Source organism: Scardinius erythrophthalmus (assembly GCF_964197995.2).
Source record: "Scardinius erythrophthalmus genome assembly, chromosome: 9".
NCBI lineage: Eukaryota > Metazoa > Chordata > Actinopteri > Cypriniformes > Leuciscidae > Scardinius > Scardinius erythrophthalmus.
This window is the reverse complement of record NC_138229.1, coordinates 37,271,705-37,281,647: the sequence shown is the minus strand read 5'-3', so window position 1 is coordinate 37,281,647 and position 9,943 is coordinate 37,271,705. Positions and strand designations below refer to the sequence as shown.

At 41.1% G+C, this 9,943-nt stretch overlaps 1 pseudogene across 1 annotated transcript; it reads left to right on the top strand.

Annotated features, from left to right (window-relative positions):
- Nucleotides 1-2,992: 2,992 nt before the first annotated feature.
- On the top strand, nt 2,993-9,689 carry LOC308695641 (E3 ubiquitin-protein ligase TRIM39-like; annotated as a pseudogene). The gene is made up of 6 exons: nt 2,993-3,388; nt 3,498-3,593; nt 4,137-4,367; nt 4,441-4,463; nt 4,545-4,663; nt 9,126-9,689. The product of its transcript is annotated as an E3 ubiquitin-protein ligase TRIM39-like (transcript).
- The last annotated feature ends 254 nt before the right edge of the window (nt 9,690-9,943 follow it).

The following is a 9,943-nucleotide window of genomic DNA, read 5'->3' as shown; positions in this document are numbered from 1 at the left end:
GGCTGTAGGATGATTGATGTGGAATCAAGTATTGTTTCAGATAGGATGGGTAGTTTGAGAAAATGCATTTGTGAACAAACTGCAACCAGTGAAACTGTCGTCTAGCATTTAGTGAAAGAAGATTCGATGACTGATACATTTGACAGTGATGAGTTCTAAATGGACACCTCAGAACAAATCTGCAGATACTATTATAAATGTGGGCCGGATCTGGGCCGACACAATGTTGCTATGTGGGTCAGCTCTGCTTGCGTCTCCAAACACTGACAATCCGCACAATAAGCAGACGTGTGTTTATCACTGGAGCAAGTGAAGAAATCATTCTGACAAAGATTTGTTCATGACTGACCCTGGAGAAACTCTGTGAGTTTCAAACTGTAGGATTTGAGGGTGTGATGGATATTTTAATGAATAAAATAGTGAACTCTATATCAAACTAATCATAATTCTAACCTTACTTCCCTTTTTAGGCCTAACATGCTAACACTTTGAAACACAATGTACTAAAACGTTCTGTCCTGTGTTTTTGAATGTTGTATGTTGTGTTGCCATTGCCCTTTGACTTTGGTTGTGTGTGTGTAAAAATAACAAATATGGGAAACTGAAATTGGGAAACAGATGTCTAAACTTGAAACCAAAAACAGAGTTTGGTTACCAAGTAACAGGAGGGCTTGTCTATGAAGAACCAATCAAATTGTGTAATGTTTCATGTCATTTTTGCCATACCTCCTTATTCTATAAAAACTGTTGTATTTGTGTTTACTGGTGGGATTCTGGGATCCTCCGGCCTTGCTTCTTGGGAGAGATTCCCTGAAGACAATACCTAATGGGTCGGACCTCATCATGGCCACGGGAACTATGCTGAGGGTGCTGCAGCACCCCCTGACGACAGCTGTTTCACTACATTGGAATTTAAGATGACATGACTTTTAAATAACTTTTTGTTTTTCAATCTGTTTTTTAAGAACACCTTCAACCTTTATAAAATTACTCTAAAGATTATTTCATTTTTATATGTTGTCGAATAGGGTTTTATGACTAAAAGAAATGAATATATCATAATAAGACGATAAGCCGATCTCGCATGGAGTGAGTGACGTGACGGTGACACTGGTTGAGGACCAGCATCTCAGAACTGATTTGACACTCATTTAATGCATGTGAAAAAACTAAATATAGATGTATTGATTAAAGCATTCATCGGCATTAGGGGCTGTTCACACAGAACGTCAACCATTCCACTCTGCTACTTTTCCATTGTTTTTCAGTGTGAAAGCACTACTCCTCAAAATACAGCACTCAAGTTAAAATAAGTTCAACTAAAATGCGCATCGAGACCTTGCGTTTTTCCCCCGTTCCACTGCCCGCGTTTGCCATCTTGTGTCTTGCGTTTTCGCTTTGCTTTCTGTGTGAACCGGCACTCCTGAGTGAGTATCATAAGGTAATATGCAGATTTGTGTGCTGTGCTTTTTGAAATGTATCATGAGTTCTGAGCGTTCTCACAACTCTGTACTCATTAATTTGTATGCTCATCTTTTTGTTTGGGCTGTTTAATATTAGGATTTTGTTTAAAAAAAACTTTACCATAGCACCGCCCCGCAATATTAAGCCCCGTCCATTAAGCCTCGCCCCCAGCACCCCCTGGTAAAATATGTTCCCGCGGCTATGGACCTCATCCAGGAGGATGGGTAAACATTTGAGTTTAAAAATCTCAGGACACCAACAAAGCCTTCAGCAGACGCACTTAAGCCATCTCTACTCTCTTCTCAATTTTCTTTCCTTTCTCTTAGTTTCTTTTTTTCCGTTGAGTCTTGTGTTAAGTTTTAAGTTCTTCAACTTCCAACCAAGACTCATTCAAACGCCAACACACAACGCGATTGGCCACCCAAGACGTCAATCCAGACATGAGTAACCCGCCAGTTAATCAACTAACCCAGAAAACCCCCTTTTCAAACCAAAGGACTCCGCCTAAGGGAATCCACAAACACAAACACAAGTAGCCTCCAGACTCTTAGCATAATTGGTGTATTGATATAAAATGTAACAACTCTGTCTAAGAAACGATAGAAGGGTTAAATGAATGATTGATGGTTCGTTCAGGTCAGGTTTTTACAAAATTCATATATTGCTAGAAACTTGGGATTTCATCATTTCACTCTCTTGAAATTCACTCTTTCCTCCTTTTCTTTCTTTCTGCAACTCGTATGTATGTGTGTGTGTGTGTTTGTGTTAGGTATTAGTTTTTGTATTAGAATAGTCAATAAAGCCTTGTTTGTATTTAAAGAGAAGTGTCTTGTGTTATGTCCTTATACGAATTGAATGTCTTAAACTTCTGATCTAAGTTACCTTGCTAATAAATATATAGTTTTCTCTATAGTTTGGATATTTAGAGCTGATGGTCACGGCCCATTCAAATGAACGCTGGGCGAGCCATTTGCTCGGCTGTAACAAGTGAATGTGACTTTCAAAATTCCCTATAAATTAACTAATAATTCCTTTTGAGCTGTTTCCCTTACAGTTATCTTACGGATACACTCAACAACAAATAGAGTGCAATAAATAAAACTAAAGTTTCTTGAGTCTTTTTATAATCGATATTTGTTTGGAGTTTTTGTAGCATTATACTTGATATTTTCAATGTAAGTTCATTTTGAATGCATTTTGTTAAAATTTTACCTGAAGAAATCCTGATGTTCATGTCTGACCTGTTTTAACACACCCAAAGGTGATCAGGAACGCCACCCTCTTACAACACTTACCAGGAAGAGTCTGACTTCTTTCAGTTACACTGACTCTCTTCTCTCTCGACAAAAGCAAAAAAACAACAACAAAAACAGCAATCAATGAAGAAGGAAGAGAAAAACTTTCAATGAGGATTTTTGCAAAGTTCTAAACAAACACCAGATCTTTGTGATTCTTGTGGTATAATTTTTGAAAACATCTTTCAGAAAGTGAAAGTAAAGTTCAGATTGCTGGAGATCAAATAGAGAAAATGGCTTCACTATCTGAAGATGATTTTTCTTGTACCGTGTGCTGTGAAATCTTCAAGGATCCTGTTGTTTTATCATGTAGTCACAGTTTCTGTAAAGAGTGTCTTCAACAGTTCTGGAGAACCAAGGAAACTCAGGAGTGTCCTGTCTGCAGGAGAAGATCCTCAAGAGATGATCCTCCACTTAATCTTGTGTTAAAAAACTTGTGTGAATCGTTACTGAAGGAGAGAAATGAGAGGCGTTCATCAGGGTCTGAGGAGCTCTGCAGTTTACACAGTGAGAAACTCAAACTCTTCTGTCTGGAGGACAAACAGCCTGTGTGTGTAGTGTGTATTAACTCGCATAAACACGTCAATCACACATTCAGACCCATCAGTGAAGTTGTTCCATCACATAAGGTAAGAGATTTAAAGATGGGGATAAACACTTGTTTGAGCTTATATATTACACATAAAATCATATTACAGAAATTTCTTGTGTCTTATAGATTTTATCTTTAAATTCCAGGAGGAGCTCATATCAGCACTGAAGTCATTACAAGAGAAACTTAAACACATAGAAAACATTAAAGAAGAGTTTGAGAAAACAGTTCAACTCATAAAGGTAATTGCTGATTCTTTTGACTTGTTTACAAGTTTGCAAGCACAGACGCCTCTGTCAGGTGGTTATTCAGCAGTGTGCAGGACTAATGTGCCAGAACTAATACCACTGGCTAGCGCTCACCTTACGCATTTTCATGTATGTTAATTAGTTTGGGCGAATGCAGATAATGTGATTCATGAGTTATTTTGCTAAAAAAAAAAAAGCCAATAAGGTTAAGCGTATTTGGCTTGCTGTCCGCAGTGGATGGGCTCGAGGAAGCACCTTCAACTTGAGCTTAGATATATCCCCCAGTGGGACTACTAATGCTTGGAAGACGAGTATGGTAACGAGATGCCTAAATTATGTTGGTGGAGCTGGGGAGAGGATTTGACTGATAATGTGTATTTTCACCCTACAGACACAGAACCTCAACTACAACAGTACTAGTACTTCAGAAAGTTAAAGCTGTAGTTAACTATCCCACATTTTCCCACTCACTCTTCATGCTGCACCAGAAAAAGTTGCGTGTTTGAGATGATTGAAGTGAATGTGATTTGATTTCAGTCTCAAGCTGAGCACACAGAGCGTCAGATTAAACAGCAGTTTGAGAAGCTTCATCAGTTTCTCAGAGATGAAGAAGAAGCTACAATCACTGCACTGAGGGAGGAAGAGGAGCAGAAGAAGCAGATGATGAAGGAGAAGCTGGAGGAGACGAACAGACACATCTCAGCTCTTTCACACACAATCAAAGACATGGAGGAGATAATGAAAGCCAATGACGTCTGCTTTCTGAAGGTCTGATTTCAGATCATTGATTGATTGATGATTGATTGAGTTCTTGATGATAAATGGTGTGTTTGTTCTGCAGGAGTTTCCATTCTCAATGCAAAGGTGAGTGATATGCTGGTGTCTCTGGTATCTCTGCTTCTGATCCAAAGCCACTGCAGTTCTGACTCCTGAATGTTCTTCCAGAGTCCAGATCTCACAGCCGGATCCACAGATGGCTTCTGGAGCTTTGATTCATGTGCCACGTTACTTGGGCAACCTGCCATTCAGAGTCTGGAAAAACATGCAGGACATCGTCCAAAACAGTGAGTCTGTAGAAGATCTGTGCTGTTAAACACACACACTAGAAATCACACATGATGGACAGGTTTTTTATGACACAAAAGTACCATATTATTTGTAGTAAGTTTGTAGTAAGTTAAGGTCATACTACAGTAGTTCTGGTATATAATTAATATTATCAACTCTTTTTTGAGAATGTTTTTCATTTCTTCATCTACTCAAGGCCAGAAAAAACTCAGCAGTGTAAAAGTGAAAAGATTATTTAATCTCCATTTGTGATTCTTCAGACTGAAACACTGAAGCTCAGATATATTATTGTGAACTCAAGGAACTTAAATATGTTTTTGAAGTTCCTCAAAGAGTTTCTATTATGATGGTTTTACTAGAGGAACTTTTGACAGTCTCTCGAGTGCATGAAGAAAATTATTAATTTTATAATCTCCTCAGAAAGCTGGAACAACTTAGGAACAAACTTTTGTATGTCTTTGTATTGACAACTTTTGTATTAACAATGTCACACACTGACTGTAGTAACACACACAACGAAGAAGATAAAGATCCAAGATAGTCTTTAATAGTATCCACAGGAAATTCTTAGCAGAGGCAGGCAAGCAAACACAACCATAACAATGACAAGACCCAACACCACTGAACTAAAACAAGGGACCTTAAATACACTTAAATGAGAATAATTAAAGACACACACCTGAACTGAATAATGAATCACATTAGTATCCATGACGACAGATTAGACGGTGTAAAATGAACACAAAGTCCAAATAAAGGGAAACTGTTAAAGTATGCCCCCTCCCGGAAGGCACCAAGGCACCAAGGCACCGTGCCTGAAAGAATAAGAGAAAGAGGGTGGGTGCTCAAGGGGCAGACGAGGGGATGGTAAAGGGTTGAAGAGGAGTGGGCGAAGGGATGGTGAGACAGGATAAGGCTTTGGGTCGAGGAAGGGGATCTGGGAGGGGGATGGATAACAAGACAGTCCAGGGTGGTGAGGATTGTGGATGAATCCAGGGGATGGCCTTCAACAGGGGCGTGCGGATGGAGACCCAGGCTTGAGGGAGGAGCCATGGAGTGAAGATATTCAACGTCACCTTGGGGACGACTGGAGACGAGGATGGTGACAGAGATCCGATGAGGTGGAGAGCCACGGGCTCCAATATCACGGCTAAGGTGTTCTCTCCATTTGCGGTGGGCACATACTGTAGCTCCTACCAGCGGGGTGGTAACTGGCTGGGCACTGGGTTGGGAGTGGGCCTGGCGTTGTCATCCGCTGCTCAGATGGTCAGCGCGGATCCACATGAATCCAGCACCCACTCCACGAAGCTCCCTCGAGGCCCCTTCCTGAACAGCTGTGCTTTCGTTACTGTGTTCTGGCTGGTGTACAGGAACAAGCACAAAAAGAAAAAAGAAAACTTTCGCCTCTTATCTTATCTTGGTCAGGTTTTCTGTCACACACTGACTGTAGTAACATACACAACGAAGAAAAACCATCTTTAATAGTATCCACAGGAAAATCCTAAAAGAGGCAGGTGAGCAAACACAACCATAACATTGACAAGACCTGACAACACTGAACTTAAACTGAACCTAACTGAACAGCAAACGGATGCCATCTTTAAAATTCTAACTTAACTGTCATAGAATGAAACGCACAGGATTGTGTGATATCAAAGGCAGCAAAGGATACATTTATGTTGCACACCTGAGTCTCGTCCCAAGATGGTCGCCACACCTGAGTATGATTTTGGGAGGGGGCTACCCATGCACATTTATGCCACACCTGATCTCGTCCCAAGATGGTCGCCACACCTGAGTCTCGTCTCAAGATGGTCGCCACATCTGAGTGTGATTTTGGGAGGGGGCTACCCATGCACAGCCAAGGAGGCCGTCCCTGCACTCATCCCTGTCCAACTGTTCTGCCTGATCCACCCTAGGTCCTTGATCCTCCTCAGTATCCAGTTCTACTGGCCTGGCCCTCCATCCCTCCCCCTGTTCCGCCTCTGTTCCACCACCCTCCTAAACTGTTGTTTCCTGCGGAGTATCTGGAATCTGCTACTTTAGTGGGGGGCTCTGTCATGGTCCCAGCCTGTGTTCTCTTGTCTTGTGTGAGGACTTTTTCTATGTCCTATCTTGTGCCATGTTTTGTAGTTTTTTGTTGCTTTTCATGTTGTTTGGTCTCCCCAGGTGTGTCTTGTCGGTTCTCTTGGTTACCCTCTTGTGTTCTCATGTCAGTTTAACATGCCCCCTTGTTACCTTGTTGAAGCTTGTCGTGTCTTGCGTATAAATAGCCCTTGTGTTTTACTTGTGTTTATGAGTCGTTAAATGTTTGCTTGTATCCTGGGTAATCTTGTGTTTCCCCCCGCTCCCTGTGTTTTCAACCTTGTGGATTATTTTAATAAATCTCTAACTGCATTTGGATGTGCTTCTCACCCTGCTCCTTTGCCTGCCTGAATGCCCACTCGTTACAATGGCACTCCCGCCCCGAGATAAAAATTTACAAACCTCCTTCATTAAAGGAATTCAACAATCCTACACCAGACAACCCATAACACTAAATGTTAAATGACATTCTCACAAAATGTTTTACTGCCCCCACACTCAATGCTGTTTATTTGAACTTTTTTTGGTTTTCTTAGATGCTCTGAACTCACTATCACTTCCAAATTCAACCCAAAAGTCCACCCCACCACCTCAGCCTTATCTGTACTTGATAGTGAAACAATCTCCTATTTGATTAAACAAAGAAAGCAGACCAAGTTAAAAAAAGGTAATTTTGTTTATATTTTCAACCTCTAGTCACCAATCCAATATCCAATATCATTTCGCCTCCCTCCAATTCAGAAGCTCTCAGACCAAATCCCCTTTTGAACCACTATTCATAGATGACAACAATCTTGTCACATGCTTTTGTTTCCAATAATAACACCTCAAATCTGTTCTCCTACAATTAGACACATTCAAAAGCGGTGTTTGGTGTTTTAAGCCCCCAACGGTGCCTTCCAGGCAGCGAGTGGATGGGTAGGTTTAAGGTTGAGGGTAGGGTTAGCTGCCTCTAAGGAGCCATTGGGGGCTTAAAAACACCATCGAGCTTCAAAAGCTACTGTATATAAGGACCAATCGGTTCCACATCAAAAAGGCCTACCAAACCCTACTCGGCTTACTAGCCCACACTGGTCGAGCGACTGCTTTCTTTATGCTTTCTCTTTCGACTGCTGGCGATGTTTACCCAACCAATGCCGTTATGCATTGATCTCCCGTTGGATGCTGCGAGAGCCCTCCAGATTTGAGCAAACATGACTTTATCTGTCCAGCAAGGCTTATCCGTCCTATGCCGTGAGTATTGAACTCCCGTCGAATGCTGCGAGAGCCTCTTGGCCGAGCAACCTTGCCTTTCTCTTGCCTTGCCTTTCTCAGACAGTGCATTTCCCCTGGTTGGGTGGCTAAGATCATGCTCTTCCTCATTCATCGGCCGGTAGGGCCCATCTGTCCGACGCCAAGACCTGCTCCCGTCGAAGGTTGTATTGACCATCCCAGTCAAACGACTAGGCTTCTTCCAGAAATGCCAGTCTGCCAAATTTCGGCGCTCATTTTGATGGGTCTTTTAGTCAATCCATCTGCTGTCTGTTCTTTGCTCATTTGCTTTTTGGGGGAGTACTCTGGGTCCGGGCCAAATTCCGAGCTCGGAGCCCTCCCCTTGGACAGCAAGCCAAATACGCAAATACGACCTTTACTCTATTTAATTATATGTAAGTGTGAACTTGTGAAATAGTTATCATTAATATATGGAGATATCTTTTTAATCTCCATAAGGGATTTAAGAAAATATCTCTTAAGTTGTTTTTGTTGGTATAATTGAGAACCTCCGAATTTTTCAAGCATAGCATTTCATGAATCCTGAATCATTTTTGAAAGGGTTTCTAGGAGTGCTACCTCATGTATCTTAATTTTTCCATGTTTCAGAAACATGACGAGGGTCTGTTCAGATAATGATGTGTTTACCAGAAGAACCTGCTTCAGTTACTCACACCACAGAGATTTATTACATCTTAAAATATTAAAATGATTGCTTATTCATTACTAAGTCAAACAGTCTTCAGACACATCAGACAGTAACAAATACACACACATTAAGACCCAGTTTAATGAACTTGATCAGATGCTGAACATAATTTTTACAGATTTCATCTCTACAGCTCTGATTGTCTGATTGGGGTTTAAACTTTTACAAAATATCAGTTTCTCTTGATGAGACACACGTTTGAATCACACATTTGATGTTTGTCACTGATGCCATTACACACCGATGATAAAAATTGTGTGAAACTAAAAACACTGACACTGATTAGAGGAAAATGTATGATGTGTTTGATCAATAGGGTGAGTGTCATAATTCATAATAATATGTGTACGGTTTCACTCTTGATCATTATATGAAGATCAGAATAAAAGCAGCTGTTAATTGTGTCTCATCAGCTCCTGTGACTCTGGATCCAAACACTGCAAATCCATGTCTCGTCCTGTCTGATGATCTGACCGCTGTGAGATGGAGTGAGAACAAACAACCACTTCCTGATAATCCAGAAAGATTTGATATCTATGAGTGCATTCTGGGTTCAGAGGGTTTTAACTCAGGGAGACACTGCTGGGATGTGGAGGTTAAAGAGAGTTCAGCCTGGAGTCTTGGAGTAACTTCAGAATCAAACCAGAGGAAGGGATGGGATTTCAATAACACTGATATCTGTTGGGTGCAGTACGGACTGGGTGAGCGTTTTGGCTTTCCTGCTGAACAGGATCTTGAGCGTGTGAGAGTTGATCTGGACTATGACAGAGGAACGGTGTCATTCTCTGACCCTGTAACTAACAAACATCTACACACATTCACAACCACCTTCACTGACACAGTCTTTCCATTCTTCTATACTCTTTACCCTCTGACGATCTTACCGGTCAACAGTCAGTAAATGTCACACCTGTAGGTCTGGATCGAGCTGCTTTCATCTTTTACAGTCATCATGTTTCCAATATTTGTATGTGTAAATCTTCTCAGAAATGCTCTTAAAGGGATAGTTCACCCAAAAAATTTTATTCTGTCATCAATTACTCACTCTCCAATACTGTATGAGTTTATTTTTTCTGTTGAACATTAAAGAACATATTTTGAAGAATGGCGGTAATGACTGGTCCTCATTGACTTCCATGGTATTTTGTCCGTATAGTCTGGTCAAATGGGATCAGAAAATGTTTGGTTACTATGGCAAGCAGGACGAGGCAGAGGGCCGTTATTGATAATG